The 21683-nt window shown below is 44.9% G+C and overlaps 1 non-coding gene across 1 annotated transcript; it reads right to left on the bottom strand.

Moving 5' to 3' along the window:
* Positions 1 to 746: 746 nt before the first annotated feature.
* On the bottom strand, positions 747 to 884 carry LOC119933863. Its single transcript, XR_005452736.1, has one exon. It is a non-coding gene; the product is annotated as a small nucleolar RNA SNORA7 (small nucleolar RNA).
* Between the last annotated feature and the right edge of the window lie 20799 nt (positions 885 to 21683).

The following is a 21683-nucleotide window of genomic DNA, read 5'->3' on the forward strand; positions in this document are numbered from 1 at the left end:
GTCTTAATCCCCATTTTACAGATGAGGTAACTGAGGCCCAGAGAAGTGAAGTGACTTGTCCAAAGCCACACAGCTGACAAGCAGCGGGGCCGGGATTAGAACCCATGACCTCTGACTCCCAAGCCCGTGCTCTTACATATCGGCTGTGTGACCTTGGGCAAGTCACTTAACTTCTCTGTGCCTGTTACCTCATTTGCAAAATGGGGATTAAGATTGTGAGCCCCACGTGAGACAATCTCATTACCTTGTATATACCCCAGTGCTTAACAAACCATAATTATTATCATCATCATCAATCATTTATTGAGCGCTTACTGTGTGCAGAGCACTGTACTAAGCCCTTGGGAAGTACAAGTTGGCAACAGATAGAGACAGTCCCTACCCAATAGTGGGCTCACAGTCTAAAAGATGTCCTCGCAGCTTCAGTATCCAGGGGCTCGGGAGGGAGGGGGGAGAAGCTTGATCCTGGGACCCGGGTCTGCCACGCAGCGAAAGGAGGGGTGGCATCCACCAGGCTCCATCATCCAGGGGGAGGAAGGGGAGGTGTCATCCGGGGAAGTGGCTCGATCATCCAAAGGGGAAGATCTTAGAGCCGCCGGCTCCGTCTTAAATCATTCCGGTAGTGTATCCATAGAGCTTTCTTGGTAAAAATATGGAAGGGGTTTATCATAGCCTCCTTCCGTGCAGAAAACTGAGTCTCCACCCTTGAGTCTCTTCCATGCTGCTGCTGCCCAGCATGAGTTTTGACTTGTAGCAGATCGCCTTCCACTTTCTAGCCACTGCCCAAGCTAGGAATGGAATGGGTTGGTTTCTGCTTGACTCTCCCTCCTGTAGCTGAGACTGGTAGAGGACTGGAAACCCTCCAGGTGTGATCCTGAGAGGGGTATGCATCCATAGAGACACTTTTTTGAGTATGAAGGACAACCGAGCTCTCTTCCTCCCTTCAAGGCCCTGCTGAGAGCTCACCTCCTCCAGGAGGCCTTCCCAGACTGAGCCCCTTCCTTCCTCTCCCCCTCGTCCCCCTCTCCATCCCCCCGCCTTACCTCCTTCCCTTCCCCACAGCACCTGTATATATGTATATATGCTTGTACATATTTATTACTCTATTTATTTTACTTGTTCATAATCTATTCTATTTATTTTATTTTGTTAGTATGTTTGGTTTTGTTCTCTGTCTCCCCCTTTTAGACTGTGAGCCCACTGTTGGGTAGGGACTGTCTCTATATGTTGCCAATTTGTACTTCCCAAGTGCTTAGTACAGTGCTTTGCACATAGTAAGCGCTCAATAAATACGATTGATGATGATGATGCTAATGAACCGTTTACATAGTGTTCTGCTTCTAAGTGTCTTTCGGGTGATGAGAATCAGCCCTGATCTAGCTGTCTTCAGTCTTTGCATCCCATCACTGTGTTATTTAATCAGTGGCATTTATTCAGTGCTTGCTCTGTACAGAACACTGTAGCTAGAACTTGGAAAAATAGATTCAATAGATGTGATCCCTGTTTTCAATCAATCAATCAATCATCGTATTTGTTGAGCACTTACTGTGTGCAGAGCACTGTACTAAGCCCTTGGGAAGGACAAGTTGGCAACATATAGAGACAGTCCCTACCCAACAGTGGGCTCACAGTCTAAAAGGGGGAGACAGAGAACAAAACCAAACATACTAACAAAATAAAATAAATAGAATAGATATGTGCAAGAAAAATAGAGTAATAAATACGTACAAACATATATACAGGTGCTGTGGGGAAGGGAAGGAGGTAAGATGGGGGGATGGAGAGGGGGACCGGGGGGAGCTAACAATCCAGCAGGTGAGAAAGACAGTAAAATAAAGCATACAATAAGTTGGACACATTCTTTAGTCTGACCTTTCTGTTACAGCACTGACTTCAATCAATCAATCAATCAATCGTATTTATTGAGCGCTTACTATGTGCAGAGCACTGTACTAAGCGCTTGGGAAGTACAAATTGGCAACACATAGAGACAGTCCCTACCCAATAGTGGGCTCACAGTCTAAAAGGGGGATCTACTTCAGTAGATCTCTCTTTAAGTGAAGGACCTTCTTTTCTCCCTCTCTTCTTCCTCTGTCTATTCCTTGACTTCCTCTGCCTGTTCAATCTGTCTCTTCTCATCATCATTATCATCATCAATGGCATTTGTTGAGAGCTGATTAAGTGCAGAGCAATGTACTAAGCATTTAGAAGAGTCCAATTCGGTAGAGTTGGCAAAAACAGTCCCTGTCCACAAGGACCTTACAATCTAAGGGGGGAGACGGACATTACTATAAATGTAAATAGACCATTTATAACATATAATTTAAAGATATGTACATAAGTCGACAGCCCAATGGTGTAATGGTTAGCACTCTGGACTTTGAGTCCAGTGATCCGAGTTCAAATCTCGGTGGGACCTAAAATTTGGGGAAGCAGCATGGCTCAGTGGAAAGAGCACGGGCTTTGGAGTCAGGGGTCAGGGGTTCAAGTCCCGGCTCCACCAACTGTCAGCTGTGTGACTTTGGGCAGGTCACTTGGCTTCTCTGTGCCTCAGTTCCCTCATCTGCAAAATGGGGATTAAGACTGTGAGCCCCCTGTGGGACAACCTGATCACCTTGTACCCTTCCCCAGCGCTTAGAACAGTGCTTTGCACATAGTAAGCGCTTAACAAATACCATTAAAAAAAAAAGTCCTGCGGAGTAGGGGGTGGGGCAAATATGTCTAAAGGTCACAGATCCAAGTGCATGCAGAAGAGAGGGAGAACTGGGAAAAACTAGGCTTAATTGGGGAAGGCCATTTGAAGGAGATGTGACCTTATATAGAGACGCAGCGTGGCTCAGTGGAAAGAGCCCGGGCTTTGGAGTCAGAGGTCATGGGTTCAAATCCTGGCTCCGCCAACTGTCAGCTGTGTGACTTTGGGCAAGTCACTTCACTTCTCTGTGCCTCAGTTCCCTCATCTGTAAAATGGGGATTCAAACTGTGAGCCCCCCGGGGGACAACCTGATCACCTTGTCACCTCCCCAGCTCTTAGAACAGTGCTTTGCACATAGTAAGTGCTTAATAAATACCATTATTATTATTATTATTATTGTTATTATATCCCTTCCCTACGAGTGATCCCGTACTTTTGCAATCCTCAAACTCTCCAAAACCATAACCTGGCCCTGCTTAAACACTTAAGGCATTCACATCCTGCCTTTTTTTATGGTATTTATTAAGCTCCTATGTGTCAAGCATTGGACTAAGCACTGGAGTAGATAAAAGTGAATTAGGCAGGGCACAGTCCCTGTCACACAGAGGGCTCATGTATACAATCCCCATTTTACAGATAGGTAACTGAGGCTCAGAGAAGCTAAGTGACTTGCCCAAGGTCCCTTAGCAGACAAGTAGCATTAGAGCTCAGGTCCTTCTGACTCCTCACCTCTCCTCCCTCTCACACTGCTGGTTTGGTTTTAGATGGTGGCCAAAGTGAGAGGGAATCAATTGGTCAATCAATCTTATTCATTGAGCACTTACTGTGTGCAGAGCACACAAAGTACGGGGTCACTCATAGGGAAGGGATATAAGGTCATATCTCCTCCAAATGTCCTTCCCCAATTAAGCCTAGTTTTTCCCAGTTCTCCCTCTCTTCTGCATGCACTTGGATCTGTGACCTTTAGGCATATATTTGTCCCGCCCCCTACTCCACAGGACTTTTTTTTTTTTTAATGGTACTTGTTAAGCGCTTACTATGTGCAAAGCACTGTTCTAAGTGCTGGGGAGGTTACAAGGTGATCAGGTTGTCCCACAGGGGGCTCACAGTCTTAATCCCCATTTTACAGATGAGGGAACTGAGGTACAGAGAATAATAATAATAATAATGGCATTTATTAAGCACTTACTATGTGCAAAGCACGGTTTTAAGCACTGGGGAGGTTACAAGGTGATCAGGTTGTCCCACAGGGGGCTCACAGTTTTTTAATCCCCATTTTACAGATGAGGGAACTGAGGCACAGAGAATAATAATGATAATAATAATGGCATTTATTAAGGACTTACTATGTGTAAAGCACTGTTTTAAGCACTGGGGAGGTTACAAGGTGATCAGGTTGTCCCACAGGGGGCTCACAGTCTTCATCCCCATTTTGCAGATGAGGTAACTGGGGCACAGAGAAGTTAAGTGATTTGCCCAAAGTCACACAGCTGACAATTAGTGGAGCTGGGATTTGAACCCATGACCTCAGACTCCAAAGCCTGTGCTCTTTCCACTGAGCCAGGCTGCTTTAAAATACTTGAGAGAATATAATATGTTGAGAAACAGCCTGGCTTGGTGGATAGAGTAAGGGCCTGGAAGCCAGAAGGAGCTGGGTTCTAATGCTGACTCTGCCACTTGTCTGTTATGTGACCTTGGCTAAGTCACTTCACTTCCCTGTGTCTCAGTTACCGCATCTGTAAAATGGGGATTAAGACTGTGCCCCATGTGGGACAAAGGACTGTGCCCAAACCCAATTTGCTTGTGTCCACCTAGGTGCTTAATACAGCAGCTGGCACATAGTAAGCACTTAAATACCACAATACAACAGAGCTGATAAACACATCTCCTATCCACAAAGGGCTGACAGTCCTTGAGGAGGAGGAGGTGGCACCAAAACCTTTTAACTCATGTTTGCAGTGAATAAGCTCATACTTCATGCTGCTGCCCGGATTATCTTTGTCCAGAAACGCTCTGGGCATATTACTCCCCTCCTCAAAAATCTCCAGTGGCTACCAATCAATCTGCGCATCAGGCAGAAACTCCTCACCCTGGGCTTCAAGGCTGCCCATCCCCTCGCCCCCTCCTACCTCACCTCCCTTCTGTCCTTCTCCAGCCCAGCCCGCACCCTCCGCTCCTCTGCCGCTAATCTCCCCACCGTACCTTGTTCTCGCTTGTCCCGCCTTCGACCCCCAGCCCACGTCATCCCCCTGGCCTGGAATGCCCTCCCTCTGCCCATCCGCCAAGCTAGCTCTCTTCCTCCCTTCAAGGCCCTGCTGAGAGCTCACCTCCTCCAGGAGGCCTTCCCATACTGAGCCCCTTCCTTCCTTTCCCCCTCGTCCCCCTCTCCATCCCTGCCATCTTACCTCCTTCCCTTCCCCACAGCACCTGTATATATGTATATATGTTTGTATATATTTATTACTCTATTTATTTATTTTATTTGTACATATCTATTCTATTTATTTTATTTTGTTAGTACGTTTGTTTTTGTTCTCTGTCTCCCCCTTTCAGACTGTGAGCCCACTGTTGGGTAGGGACTGTCTCTATATGTTGCCAATTTGTACTTCCCAAGTGCTTAGTACAGTGCTCTGCACATAGTAAGCGCTCAATAGATACGATTGGTGACGATGATGATGTTGTATCATCAATCATATTTATTGAGCGCTTACTGTGTGCAGAGCATAGAAGTACATAGAAGAATATAAAAGTAGAGAAAGGCACTCAGCTACCATCTCAAAATTTGAACTTACTTCAAAGTTTGAGAAATTGATTTGCAGTTCAGTTAAAAAAAACAAAACAAAACAGAATGGGATATTAACCAGAGTGATGTTGAGAATTTAGACAGGGTTTAGAAGACTGAATCAAAAATAAGGTTTTGGAAAATGGGATCTATACGAAAAGACTAGAAAATTGGGAATTATCTAGCTGGGAAAAGGCAAGGCTGAAGAGTAACTTGATAGTCGACTAGTGGCAAGGCTATTACTGTGAAGGCTATTAGCAGAAGAATGAAGAACAGCTGCTCTTTATTTCCCACCGAAGATGGAAAAAAGAAAATGGACACCAGCTCCAACAGGAGCCAAAATCCCAAATGAGCTGCGTCTGACTTTGCCTTTGAATTAAAAGAGTTGTTCCCCCACCTCATTCTCTCCATCCCCCCATCTTCCCTTCTTCCCTTCCCCACAGCACCTGTATATATGTATATATGTTTGTACATATTTATTACTCTATTTTACTTGTACATATCTATTCTATTTTATTTTGTTGGTATGTTTGGTTTTGTTCTCTGTCTCCCCCTTTTAGACTGTGAGCCCACTGTTGGGTAGGGACTGTCTCTATATGTTGCCAACTTGTACTTCCCAAGCCCTTAGTACAGTGCTCTGCATACAGTAAGCGCTCAATAAATACAATTGATGATGATGATGATGATGATTCTCCACTAAAATAAACCCCCACAACCTTACTTGATCCAAGTCAAATTTGGCCCACATCCCCCAGACCCAAAAATAAAGAATTTTGGCTTACATCAGGCTGGAAGTGGCTGAGGGCTGTAATGGTCTAACAAGCCAGCTCTGCTCATAGATGTAGGGGAGCAATGTGACTCAGTGGAAAGAGCACAGGCTTGAGATTCAGAGGTCATGGGTTTTAATAGTGACTCCGCCACTTGCCAGCTGTGTGACTTTGGGCAAATCACTTAACTTCTCTGTGCCTGTTTCCTCATCCGTAAAATAGGGATTAAAACTGTGAGCCCCACGTGGGACAACCTGATTTCCTTGTATCCCCCCCAGCACTTAGAACAGTGCTTGGCACATAGTAAGCGCTTAACAAATACCCTAATTATTATTATTATTCTGGAAGAGAAAAACCCTTCAGGAGCCCTTATCGGAAAGGAAACTATTTTGCGTGACCCGGACCACTCAACTGTTGACATCAGCTGGGCCACAGCCAACTACAAGTGAGATTTGAGTCAAGGAAAAGGGGTCTGAGAAAGTGGGGAATAGTCAATCAATCAATCATATTTATTGAGTGCTTACTGTGTGCAGAGCACTATACTAAGTGTTTGGGAAAGTACAGTACAACGGAGTTGGCAGACACAATCCCTGCTCTCAAGGAGCTTACATTCTAATGCAGGGGAGACAGGCACTAATAATAATAATAATAATAATGGTATTTAAGTGCTTACTATGTGCAAATCACTGTTCTAAGCGCTGGGGAGGTTACAAGTTGATCAGGTTGTCCCACAGGGGGCTCACAGTTTTAATCCGCATTTTCCAGATGAGGTAACTGAGGCGCAGAGAAGTTAAGTGACTTGCCCAAAAAGTCACACAGCTGACAGTTGGAGGAGCTGGGATTTGAACCCATGACTTCTGACTCTAAAGCCCATGCTCTTTCCACTGAGCCAAGCTCGGGGAAGCAGCAGAGTATAAGGATAGGTACTAAAGTGCTGAAGGAAGTGGGGTGAATATCAAAATGCTTAAGGGATCCAGGCCCCAGTGCCTAGGTGGCACAGAGAGGATGGAGAATAGGGTGGAGAGATGAGGGGTTAGTCAGGAAGGCTTCTTGGAGGAGATCTGATTTTAGTAGGGCTTTGAAGATGGGGAGAGCTGTAGTCTATCAGATAGCAATCAATCAATCAATGGTTTCTATTGAGCTCTTACTGGGTGCAGAGCTCTGTACCAATCCCAAGAGCCCTAATGATTGGAAAAGGTCCTGCCAAATCAATCAGTCATATTTATTGAGCGCTTACTGTGTGCAGAGCACTGTACTGAGCACTTGGGAAGTACAAGTTGGCAACATATACAGTCCCTACCCAACAGTGGGCTCACAGTCTAGAAGGGGGAGACAGAGAACAAAACCAAACATATTAACAAAATAAATAGAATAGGTATGTACAAGTAAAATAGATAAATATAGTAATAAATGTGTACAAACATATATACATATATACAGGTGCTGTGGGGAAGGGAAGGAGGTAAGATGGAGGAGATGGAGAGGGGGAGAGGAAGGAGGGAGCTCAGTCTGGGAAGGCCTCCTGGAGGAGGTGAGCTCTCAGTAGGGCCTTGAAGGGAGGAAGAGAGCTAGCTTGGCGGATGGGCAGAGGGAGGGCATTCCAGGCCAGGAGGATGACGTGGGCCGGGGGTCGATGGCAGGACAGGCGAGAACGAGGTATGGTGAGGAGATTGGTGGTGGAGGAGCGGAGGGTGCGGGCTGGGCTGGAGAAGGAGAGAAGGGAGGTGAGGTAGGAAGGGGCGAGGTGATGGACAGCCTTGAAGCCCAGGGTGAGGAGTTTCTGCCTGATGCACAGATTGATTGGTAGCCACTGGAGATTTTTGAGGAGGGGAGTAACATGCTCAGGGCGTTTCTGGACAAAGACAATCCGGGCAGCGGCATGAAGTATGGATCGAAGTGGGGAGAGACAGGAGAATGGAAGATCAGAAAGGAGTCTGATGCAGTAGTCCAGACGGGATAGGATGAGAGCTTGAACGAGCAGGGTAGCAGTTTGGGTGGAGAGGAAAGGGCGGATCTTGGCAATGTTGCGGAGCTGAGACTGGCAGGTTTTGGTGACGGCTTGGATGTGAGGGGTGAACGAGAGAGTCGAGGATGACACCAAGGTTGCGGGCTTGTGAGTTGGGAAGGATGGTAGTGCCGTCAACAGAGATGGGAAAGTCAGGGAGAGGGCAGGGTTTGGGAGGGAAGACAAGGAGTTCAGTCTTGGACATGTTGAGTTTTAGGTGGCGGGCAGACATCCAGATGGAGATATCCTGAAGGCAGGAGGTGATACGAGCCTGGAAGGAGGGGGAGAGATCAGGGGCAGAGATGTAGATCTGGGTGTCATCAGCGTAGAGATGATAGTTGAAGCCGTGGGAGCGAATGAGGTCACCAAGGGAGTGAGTGTAGTCCAAATATCCAAAAGGAATAAATATGGGAAGCTGGCATTCACCAGGTCGGTTGAGGATGGGCAGGGAGCACCAGGAAAAGGTGTGGGATGACAGTCCCACAGAGGATCTGTTAAGAGAAACATAGTAGTTAGTCAACGGGACAGGAAACCCTGGGTTTAGGTTATGAAAAAGTGCTGGTCAGGCTGGACTAGGCAGCCATTCCCAGATCTAGTTTAAGACTTTGTTTGCACCAACTAATCAGTCAATAAAAATTCTTGAGCACCTATTGTGTGCAGAGGACTATACTGAATACTTGGAGAATATGTATTAGCCGGGAGCCCCAAGACCCAATATTAGTATTATTATCAAGACAGTCCCTACCTTGGCTGCAAATTGGCACAGTTGCTAATAACCCGGTGGTAAAAACTGGGTGCTCACCTAAGAAAGTAAAGGAAGCCTCACTAGTAATGGCAATGAGGATTTATGACATCACACAGGCACCACTCCAGAATTGTGGTTGTCTTTGTAGTCTTTCGGGGGAACTCTCCTCGCAAGTCAGGACATGCCATATTATGTAAGAGCAATTACTGGCTAATTACTTGATAGCTAAGCATCCGGGTGAGGCCAGCAACAGCCAGAGTTGGGAGAAAGCTTTTAGAAGAAAACGACAGGGGGGAAGAGTTGGTACTCACCTACTGGAAGCTCACCTCCTCCAGGAGGCCTTCCCAGCCTAAGCCCCCCTCTTCCTCTGCTCCTACTCCCCTCCCCATCACCTGGACACGTTCCCTCTGTTCTACCCCCCATCCCCGCCCTACAGCACTTGTGCATATATGTGCATATTTATAATTCTACTTATTTTACTAATGATGTGTATATATCTATAATTCTATTTTTATATTGATGCTACTGATGCCTGTTTACTTGCTTTGTTTTGTTTTGTTGTCTGTCTCCCCCCCTCCTAGACTGTGAGCCCGTTGTTGGGTAGGGATCGTCTCTATTGCTGAACTGTACTTTCCAAGTACTTAGTACAGTGCTCAGCACACAGTAAGCGCTCAAAAAGTACGACTGATTGAATGAATGTTGTGAAAGGGGTAGTGCATTCTGAGACTTGCAGTTCTAGACTTGTTGGTAACCTGTGCACTGACCATGGAGCAGATTGCTTCTTGCCGAGAACCAACTCCGGGTACTCCAGAAGAGAATGAGAGCTGGGGAAAACTATTTAACACAGAGATTGTGGGTACTGACCGTCTTCTGGGTTGCAAACTCACTGTGAGCAGGGAAAGCGTCTCCCAACTCTGTTATACTACGGTCTCCCCAGTGCTTAAGTTACAGTGCTCTCAATCAATCAATCGATGGTACTTATTGAGCACTTACTGTGTGCAGAGCACTGTACTAAGGAGCTTGAGAGAGTACACTGCAACAATATAACAGACACATTGCCTGCCCCCAATGAGCTTACAGTATAGAGGAAGAGACAGACATTATTATAAATAAATAAATTACCAATATTTAAATAAGATTTGTGGGGGTGGGTGGGTAGTAAATGAGAAGGTAGTAGTGAGAAACAGCGTGGCTCAGTGGAAAGAGCCCAGGCTTTGGAGTCAGAGGTCATGGGTTCTAATCCCAGCTCTGCCAACTGTCAGCTGTGTGACTTTGGGCAAGTCACTTAACTTCTCTGTGCCTCAGTTACCTCATCTGTAAAATGGGGTTGAAGGCTGTGAGCCCCCCGCGGGACAATCCGATCACCTTGTAACCTCCCCAGCGCTTAGAACAGTGCTTTGCACATAGTAAGTGCTTAATAAATGCCATTATTATTATTATAGTAAATGAGCAAGTCAGGGTGACTCAGAAGGATGTGGGAAACGAGAAAATGAGGGTTTAGTCAGGGCTTAGTCTGCACACAGTAAGCTCTCGATAAATGTGATTGATTGATCTATTTATACTAATATCAGAGAGAGAAGCAGTGTGGCTCAGTGGAAAGAGCATGGGCTTTGGAGTCAGAGGTCATGGGTTCGAATTCCGGCTCTGCCACTTAGCTGTGTGACTTTGGGTAAGTCACTTCACTTCTCTGTGCCTCAGTTTCCTCATCTGTACAATGGGGATGAAGACTGTGAGCCCCCTGTGGGACAATTTGATCACCTTGTAACCTCCCCAGTGCTTAGAACAGAGCTTTGCACATAGTAGGTGCTTAATAAATGCTATTATTATTATTATTATTATTATTATATCCACAACTACTGCCCAAAGCCTAGCACTGTGTTTTGCCAAATTGCTTGCTTTGGTTCTTGATACATAACTTGAAGATATTGCTTTAAAACACCCAAGTCTACAATAAGATGTCACTGGATTTCAGGCTGACTGGATTTTCTGATTCTATTGAAAACTTCAATAGGTCCCATTTTTTTGCTTTACACTCAAGCAATCAATCAATCAATCAATCAGTGGTATTGAGTGCTCACATGTATGTAGAGCACTGAACTAAGCCCTTGGGAGACTACAACACAGAAGAGTTGGTAGATACATTACCTGCCTACAAGCAACTTACAGTGTAGAAGGGGAGACAGACATTAAAATTAATTATGGCTATGTCCGTAATTGCTAGGGTAGGGTACATTTCAGGAGTAGCAGAAAGTAGGCCTTAATCAGGGAAGGCTTCTTGAGGAGATGTGATATAAATAAGGCTTTGAAGGAGGGGAGATCGGAGGTCTGCTGGGTATGAAGACCGTGAGCCTGTTATTGGGTAGGGGACTGTCTCTATATGTTGCCAACTTGTACTTCCCAAGCGCTTAATACAGTGCTCTGCACACAGTAAGCACTCAATAAATACGATTGAATGAATGAATGAAGGGGGAGGGAGCTCTAGGTCAGAGGCTGGACATGGGACATACAGCATGGCTCAGTGGAAAGAGCTCAGTCTTTGGAGTCAGAGGTCATGGGTTCAAATCCCAGTTCCGCCATTTGTCACCTTTGTGACTTAACTTCTCTGTGCCTCAGTTACCTCATCTGTAAAATGGGGATTGGGACTGTGAGCCCCCCGTGGGACAACCTGGTCACCTTGTAACCTCCCCAGCGCTTAGAACAGTGCTTTGCACACAATAAGCGCTTAATGAATGCCATTATTATTATTCTAGAGGAGTGATAGATGAAATCACGATACAGTAAATAGGTTGAAGTTGGAGGAACGAATGTGTGGGCTGGGGAGTCGGAAGAAATTAGTGAGATATGAGGTAAGGGGGGTGAGCTGACTGAATGCTTTAAAGCCTAAGGTAAGGAGTTTCTATCATCATCATCATCATCAATCGTATTTATTGAGCGCTTACTGTGAGCAGAGCACTGTACTAAGCGCTTGGGAAGTACAAGTTGGCAACACATAGAGACAGTCCCTACCCAACAGTGGGCTCACAGTCTAAAAAGTGGGCTCACAGTCTAAATCCAGTGACATCTTTTTGTAGACTTCTATTTCATGGAGAGGTAGATGGGTAACTGCTGGAAGTTCTTGAGGAGTGGGTAAATGTGGACTGAATTTTTTTTTTTTTTTAGAAAAATGATCCAGGTAGCAGAGAGAAGTAAGAAATGGAGTGGTGAGAGACAGGAACTAGGGAAGTCAGTGAGGAGGCTGACGCAGTAGTCAAGGTGGGATATAAGTGCTTGGATCAGCAGAGTAGCATTTTGGATGGAGGGGTACGGGAGGGGTCTAGAGATGTTGTGCACATAGAACTAATAGGATTAAGTGACAGACTGAATACACACATTGAATATAGAGAGGGGAGTTGATAATGGCAAGGTTACGGCTTGTGATACAGGGAGGATAGTGGTGTTGTCTACAGTGATAGAAAGTCAGAGGGAGGACAAGGTTTGGGATGGAAGATGAGGAGTTCTCTTTGGCATAGCGGATACAGCACGGGCCTGAGAGTCAGAAGGTCATGGATTCTAATCCCGGCACTGCCACTTGTCTGCTGTGTGGCCTTGGGCAAGTCACTTGACTTCTCTGGGCTTCAGTACCCTCACCTGTAAAATAGGGATTGAGACTACGCACTCCACATGAGACAGGGATGGTGTCCAGCCCGATTTGCTTGTAACTACCCCAGTGCTTGGTACAGTGCCTGGCACATAGTAATAATAATAATAATAATAATAGCATTTATTAAGTGCTTAGTATGTGCAAAGCACTGTTCTAAGTGCTGGGGAGGTTAACAAGGTGATCAGGTTGTCCCACGGGGGGCTCACAGTCTTCATCCCCATTTTCCAGATGAGGTAACTGAAGCCCAGAGAAGTTAAGTGATTTGCCCAAAGTCACACAGCTAAGTGGTGGAGTCGGGATTTGAACGCATGGACCTCCGACTCCAAAGCCCAGTCTCTTTCCACTGAGCCATGCTGCTTCTCAAGCACTTAACAAATGCCATTATTATTATTATTATTATTATTATTATTATTATTATTATTATTACATTTGAGGTATTGGCAGGACATCCAAGTAGAGAAAATCTGAAGGTAACGGGTAATGCTAGACCTCAGAGCAGAAAGATCAGGTCTGGAAAGGTAGATTGGAGAATCATCCATGTAGAGATGGTGGTAGAAGTCATGAGAGCTAATGAGTTTTCCAAGGAAACTGATCTCATGGAGAATAGAAGGGGATCCAGAAATGAGCCTTGAGGAACACCTTCAGCTAGAGGGTGTGAGGCTGAGGGAGAGCACCCATGAAAGAGACTGAGAATGAGCAGCCAGAGAGATAGGAGGAGAACCAATCAATTAATCAATCGTATTTATTGAGCGCTCACTGTGTGCAGAGCACTGTACTAAGTGCTTGGGAAGTACAAGTTGGCAACATATAGAGACAGTCCCTACCCAACAGTGGGCTCACAGTCTAAAAGGGGGAGACAGAGAACAAAACCAAACATACTAACAAAATAAAATAAATAGAATAGATATGTACAAGTAAAATAAATAAATCAATGAATAGAGTAATAACTATGTACAAACATATATACATATATATAGAACCAGGGGAGGACAGTGTCAGTGAAGCCAAGGTTGAACAATGTTTTAAGGAGAATGGGGTGATAGACAGTGTTGAAGGCAGCTGAGAGGTTGAGGAGGATTAAGGTGGAGTAGAGTCCATTGGATTTGGCAAGAAGAAAGTCATTGGTGAACACAGAGAAGGCTGTTTTCATTAAGTGAAGGGGGCAGATGCCGGATTGGAGGGATTCAGGGAAAAAATTGGAGATGAGAGTTTATCTTATCCCACTTTGATGGGAGAAGGAGCGTGGCCTAGTTGAAAGATCAGGGGCCTGGGAGACAGAGGATCTGAGTTCTAGTCCTGGCTCTGCCACTTGTCTGCTGCGTGACCTTGGGCAAGTCATTTAACTTCTCTGTGCCTCAGATACTTCATCTGTAAGATGAAAATTAAGACTGTAAGCCCCAAGTGGGACATGGACTGTATCCAACCTGATTATCTTGTATCTACCCTAGCACTTAGTACATCATCATCATCATCATCAATCGTATTTATTGAGCGCTTACTATGTGCAGAGCACTGTACTAAGCGCTTGGGAAGTACAAATTGGCAATATATAGAGACAGTCCCTACCCAACAGTGGGCTCACAGTCTAAAAGGGGGAGACAGAGAACAAAACCAAACATACTAACAAAATAAAATAAATAGAATAGATATGTACAAATAAATTAAATAAATAGAGTAAAAAAATATGTACAAACATATATACATATATACAGGTGCTGTGGGGAAGGGAGGGAGGTAAGATGGGGGGGATGGAGAGGGGGACGAGGGGGAGAGGAAAGAAGGGGTTCAGTCTGGGAAGGCCTCCTGGAGGAGATGAGCTCTCAGCAGGGCCTTGAAGGGAGGAAGAGAGCTAGCGTGGCGGATGGGCAGAGGGAGTACAGTGCCTGGCACATAGAAAACGCTTAACATATACTATTTAAGAAGAAGTAGAAGAGGGGACAGGAGGAGGGAGGGATTGGAGAGTAGCTGGGAAGATTTTAGGGAGATCATAAAAATAATAATGATAATGGCATTTATTAAGCACTTTCTATGTGCAAAGCACTGTTCTAAGCAGTGGGGTAGGTACAAGGTAATTAGGTTGTCTCATGGGGGCTCACAGTCTTCACCCCCATTTTACAGATGAGGTAACTGAGGCCCAGAGAAGTAAAGTGACTTGCCTAAAGTCACACAGCTGGCAATTAGTGGAGCCGGGATTTGAACACTTGACCTTTGACTCCAAAGACCGGGCTCTTTCCACTGAGCCATGCTGCTTCTCCAAATCTTCTCCAAATCGTGCCCGATGGTTTCAATTTTATCAATAATGTATACATGGCCAGGACATTAGGGACAAGAGACAGTGGGGTGCGGAGATTGGAGGTTTAAAGAGCTATTTAAATGCCCGAAACAGCTGACATGGGAAATGGGGATGAGAGTCATTAATGATGGAAAAACAATGCTGCCAGGAAGAGGAGAGGGTAATCAATCAATCCATGGTATTTATTGAGCACTTACTGTGTGTTTGGCAAAGTACAATATAACAGAGTTGGCAGGCATGTTCCCTGACCATACGGAGCTTAAAGTCTAGAGGGAGAGACAAACATTAAAATAAGTATTTAATTGAAGCAGGTGAGGGTGAAAATGAGATGGATGAGGTCGGCCTGGCATCTTGATTTTTGCCAGAAAGTTCTGCAGTTTGTGAATAGGAAGGGAGGAAGTACATTGTGAAGGTATTACAGGGCTGGGGTTTAATGGTAGGAAATTGGCAAAGGGACAGGCAAATGAGAGAATTGAGTTCAGGGGAGAGGGTGGCTATGAAATTGTTGATTTCTGCATCAATAGAGGGTTGTTTGTTCTCTCTGTCCTCACTGGTTGCTGGAATGGCAGCTGCCATTTTGATTTTAAATGTTTCGCCTCATTTTCTCGGAATAAAATAGTAGCTTTGGTAGGGGAACAGCCAGATATTTAAAGGAGCCTTTAAATTCTTTAGCCCCACCTCCTGTTCCTCTATGGATCGATTTTTACTCTCAGCACTAGTATTTAAAAACATGACTGTTCTTGAGGATTAAACTTGGGTTTTGGCAGAATAAAATAATAATAATAATAATAATAATGGTATTTGTTAAGTGCTTACTATGTGCAAAACACTGTTCTAAGTGCTGGAGGGATATAAGATGGAGGTCATTCTTTCTCAGTCTCTTTTGCAGGCTCCTCCTCCCCCTGCCATCCCCTTACTGTGGGGGTTCCCCAAGGTTCAGTGCTTGGTCCCCTTCTGTTCTCAATCTACACACACTCCCTTGGTGACCTCATTTGCTCCCACGGCTTCAACTATCATCTCTACGCTGATGACACCCAGATCTACATCTCTGCCCCTGCTCTTTCCCCCTCTCTCCAGGCTCGCATCGCCTCCTGCCTTCAGGACATCTCCACCTGGATGTCTGCCCGCCACCTAAAGCCCAACATGTCGAAGACTGAACTCCTTGTCTTCCCTCCCAAACCTTGTCCTCTCCCTGACTTTCCCATCTCTGTTGATGGCACTACCATCCTTCCCATCTCACAAGCCCGCAACCTTGGTGTCATCCTCGACTCCGCTCTCTCATTCACCCCTCACATCCAAGCTGTCACCAAAACCTGCCGGTCTCAGCTCCGCAACATTGCCAAGATCTGCCCTTTCCTCTCCATCCATACCACTACCCTGCTCATTCAAGCTCTCATCCTATCCCGTCTGGACTACTGCATCAGCCTTCTCTCTGATCTCCCATCCTCGTGTCTCTCTCCACTTCAATCCATACTTCATGCTGCTGCCCGGATTATCTTTGTCCAGAAACTCTCTGGGCATATTACTCCCCTCCTCAAAAACCTCCAATGGCTACCGATCAATCTGCGCATCAGGCAGAAACTCCTCACCCTGGGCTTCAAGGCTGTCCATCACCTCGCCCCCTCCTACCTCACCTCCCTTCTCTCCTTCTACTGCCCAGCCCGCACCCTCCGCTCCTCCACCACTAATCTCCTCACTGTACCTCGCTCTCGCCTGTCCCGCCATCGACCCCCAACCCACGTCATCCCCCGGGCCTGGAATGCCCTCCCTCTGCCCATCCGCCAAGCCAGCTCTCTTCCTCCCTTCAAGGCCCTGCTGAGAGCTCCCCTCCTCCAGAAGGCCTTCCCAGACTGAGCCCCTTCCTTCCTCTCCCCCTCTTCCCCCTCTCCATCCCCCCATCTTACCTCCTTCCCTACCCCACAACACCTGTATATATGTATATATGTTTGTACATATTTATTACTCTATTTATTTATTTATTTATTTTACTTGTACATATCTATTCTATCTTATTTTGTTAGTATGTTTGGTTTTGTTCTCTGTTTCTCCTTTTAGACTGTGAGCCCACTGTTGGGTAGGGACTGTCTCTATATATTGCCAATTTGTACTTCCCAAGCGTTTAGTACAGTGCTCTGCACATAGTAAGCGCTCAATAAATACGATTGATGATGATGATGATCAGGTTGTCCCATGTGGGGCTCACAGTCTTAACCCCCATTTTACAGATGAGGTAACTGAAGCACAGAGAAGTTAAGTGGCTTGCCCAAGGTCACACAGCTGACAAGTGGTGAAGCCAGGATTCAAACCCATGACCTCTGACTCCCAAGGCCGGGATCTTTCCACTGAACCACGCTGCTTCTCTTATGACTTTGGAAAAATATTTTCAAGTTGTAGATCTACTGAATCCCACTGAAACTTAAGCATAACAGGACTGTGTCTATGTCACTTTGACCGATATTCCAATTTTGAATGATTGGGCCAAGAGATTCTAGATTATCCCATGAGGATTTGCACATATTCCTACATGTATGGGATATGTTAACTATATAGCCCTCATACTCTGTAGGAAAGTATGCCCAGCAGGTGGATTTTGCCTGAACTAAAAATATTCAGCCTGGATAAAGAGCTGTGAATATTTGACATAGCAGCTTTCTCCTTCTGGTGACTGAAAATAATCTGAGTCTACGGAAGGAGTGAGTGAGATTGAGATGGGAAATAAAAATAGTAACAGAAATAAATATGTTTGGAAAAAGAGATTCTCCTCATTTAACTGGGTGTAGTTATAGCAGCAGCAGTAGCAGCCTCAACCAAAGAATAATCTCGCTGATCAGATTTCAGTCTCTTTTTCAGCATCCCAAAGGTACCATGGAACGGGACTTACTATCTTTCTTCTAAAACCACTTCTCTTCCTCACTTTCCGATCGCAGTCGACTACACCCTCCCCATCACAGAAGCCAGCAGCTCTGTGCTGTCCTTCCCTTTTTGCAGTCATTCCTCTTGCACATTAATTCTTGTGCTAAAATTCTTCCAGATTATCCTGCACATGTCTCCCAGATCTGCTCCTTCCTCTCCACCCAAACTGCTACCTCCTTGGTACAGGCTCTGGTATTACCTTGGCTAGACTAATAATAATAATAATAATGATAATGATGGCATTTGTTAAGTGCTTATTATGTGCGAAGCACTGTTCTAAGCGCTGGAGGGGATACAAGGTGATCAGGTTGGCCCACGTGGGGCTCACAGTCAATCAATCAATCAATCATATTTATTGAGCACTTACTGTGTGCAGAGCACTGTACTAAGCACTTGGGAAGTACAAGTTGGCAACATATAGAGACAGTCCCTATGCAACAGTGGGCTCACAGTCTAAAACGGGGAGACAGAGAACAAAACCAAACATACTAACAAAATAAAATAGAATAGATATGTACAAGTAAAATAAATAAATAAAGTAATAAATACGTACAAACATACATATATACAGGTGCTGTGGGGAAGGGAAAGAGGTAAAATGGGGGGGATGGAGAGGGGGACGAGCGGGAGAGGAAGGAGGGGGCTCAGTCTTAATCTCCATTTGACAGATGAGATAACTGAGGCCCAGAGAAGTTAGGTGACTTGCCCAAAGTCACACAGCTGACAATGGCAGACCCAGGATTAGAAACCATGACCTCTGGCTCCCAAGCCTATGCTCTTTCCACTGAGCCACGCTGCATTTTGGCCACTTGTAAATATTTTTGTTTGTCTCCTAGTTGCATTAGCTCAATATTCACTTTTGGCCCTGATGAATTCATTCCTCTCTTCACTGTTCATGTACTAAATATACACTAAGTGTACTACAGACAGTTTCTTTATTGATAGATTTACCTGTACATTCAGTTATTGGTTTGGCCTTTCTGTCTTGATGCTCTGTTAGTTTGGAGGCAGGAATGGAGCTGTTTCTAACTCTATTTTAATCACCTAAGCACTTAGTAGAGTGTTCTGCACAGAGTTGATGCTCAATAAATATACTTCTTCTTACTTTATCCTTGTGTTTCTTCTTTCTTTTACTATCTATATTTTTTTCTACCTCCTCCATTGACATGGAACTCCCTCCCTCTCCATATATATAAGACCATCACTCTCCCCACCTTCAGTCTTATTGAGATCACATCTCCTCCAAGAGGTCTTCCCCAATTAAGTTCTCTTTTTTCCAGCTCCCTCTCCCTTCTGGACTTCTCCCTTCTCCCTTCACCTGGATCTGTGACCTCTGGACATTAGATATTTGCCCCATCCTCAATCCCACAGCACTTACGTACATATCTTTAAATTATATATTATAAATTATTCATTTATATTAATGTCTATCTCCCCCTCTAGACTGTAAGCTCATTGTGGTTAGGGAACAGGCCTATCAACTATCTTGCTTTGTGCCTGGCACATACTAAGCACTTCACAAATATTGTAATAAATACCTTAGTACCACTGAGATTCTCTCTCCATCCCAGCTCCACATCACCCTTAAAACACTTTGATACTTACTCCACCCTCAGCCCCACAGCACTTATGTACATATTCTCGAGGGCAGGAATCACAGCACTTGTATGTATTTGTACAGATTTATTACTCTATTTATTTTACTTGCACATATTTACTATTCTATTTATTTTGTTAAGGATGTGCATATAGCTATAATTCTATTTATTCTAACGATTTGGACACTTGTCTACATGTTTTGTTTTGTTGTCTGTCTCCCTCTTCTAGACTGTGAGCCTGTTGTTGGGTAGGGACCGTCTCTATTTGTTGCGGACCTGTACTTCCCAGGCGCTTAGTACAGTGCTCTGCACACAGTAAGTGCTCAATAAATACAATTGATTGAATGAATGAATGAATGTCTGCCATCTCTGTTGTATTGTACTCTCCCAAGTACTTCATACAGTCCTCTGCACAAATAAGTGCTCAATAAATACTATTGATAATGATTAAACAGTATGCTTCTGGAGGACAGGGAACGTGTACCTTGTTGCTGCTGCACCTTTTCAAGTGATTAGTACTGTGCTTAGAAATCCAGTAAGTGCCCCATAAATACCATTAATTGATTGATTGAACCCAGTTTCTCCTTCTAGACTGTGAGCCCGCTGTCAGGTAGGGACTGTCTCTATGTGTTGCCGACTTGTACTTCCCAAGCGCTTAGTACAGTGCTCTGCACACAGTAAGCGCTCAATAAATACGAGTGATCGATTGATTGCTGCTTGTCCCTGAACTCTGTTCCAACACCTTCCTCCAGTATCGATCAATCGTTGCTGTTTATTGGGCTCTTACAGTTCGCAGCAGACTGTTTGAAGCACTTGGGAGAGTACAACAGGACAGAGTTGGTAGACATGATTCCTGCCCTCAAGGAGCTTACAGTTCAATGGCGGGTACAGATTCATTCTTTCATTCATTCATTCAATTGTATTTATTGAGTGCTTACTGTGTGCAGAGCACTGTACTAAGTGCTTGGGAAGGACAAGTCGGCAACATATAGAGACGGTCCCTACCCAACAATGGGCCCACAGTCTAGAAGGGGGAGACAGACAACAAAACAAAACATTCATTCATTCAATCGTATTTATTGAACGCTTACTGTGTGCCGAGTACTGTACTAAGCGCTTGGGAAGTACAAGTTAGCAACATATAGAGACGGTCCCTACCCAACAGCGGGCTCACAGTCTAGAAGGGGGAGACACAAAACAGATGGACAGGTGTCAAAATCATTAGAACACTAAAGGACAGATAGGGCCAAAGGCAGAATATGAAAATCAATCAATCAATCGTATTTATTGAGCGCTTACTGTGTGCAGAGCACTGTACTAAGCGCTTGGGAAGTACAAGTTGGAATATGTATGTAAGTGCTGTGGGGCTGAGGGAGGAGTGACTATCAAAGTGCTTAAGAGTGATGTGGAGCTGGGGTGGGGAGAGAATCACGGTGGTATTGTTTCTAGAAAGTAGGAAGGAATGGGGTTGGAGGTGCAGGTAGATTGGGGGTCATCCTTGAAAGCAGGGGAACGATTTTCTCTTGAGAAATGACAGAGAAGTTTTTGGGGTGGGAGGGAGCTGGGGAAGCAAGGGAGGAATAACACCTCATTTGGTCAGTAAAGTAACAGTTGATAGAGTTTTGCTTTTGTTTTGTTTCTGTTGTAACCTCCCAAGTACTTAGTAATAAATAATAATAATGATGATGGCATTTATTAAGCACTTACTATGTGCAAAGCAGTGTTCTAAGCACTTGGGAGGTTACAAGGTGATCAGGTTGTCCCACAGGGGGCTCACAGTCTTCATCCCCATTTTACAGATGAGGTAACAGGCACAGAGAATAATAATAATAATGATGATGGTACTTATTAAGTGCTTACTATGTGCAAAGCACTGTTCTAAGTGCTTGGGAGGTTACAAGGTGATCAGGTTGTCCCACAGGGGGCTCACAGTCTTCATCCCCATTTTACAGATGAGGTAACTGAGGCACAGAGAATAATAATAATAATGATGATGGTACTTGTTAAGTGCTTACTATGTGCAAAGCACTGTTCTAAGTGCTTGGGAGGTTACAAGGTGATCAGGTTGTCCCACAAGGGGCTCACAGTCTTCATCCCCATTTTACAGATGAGGGAACTGAGGCACAGAGAATAATAATAATAATGATAATGATGGTACTTGTTAAGCGCTTACTATGTGCAAAGCACTGTTCTAAGCGCTTGGGGGGATACAAGGCGATCAGGTTGTCCCACGTGGGGCTCACAGTCT

The sequence above is a fragment of the Tachyglossus aculeatus genome, chromosome 1, assembly GCF_015852505.1.
Source record: "Tachyglossus aculeatus isolate mTacAcu1 chromosome 1, mTacAcu1.pri, whole genome shotgun sequence".
Classification (NCBI taxonomy): domain Eukaryota; kingdom Metazoa; phylum Chordata; class Mammalia; order Monotremata; family Tachyglossidae; genus Tachyglossus; species Tachyglossus aculeatus.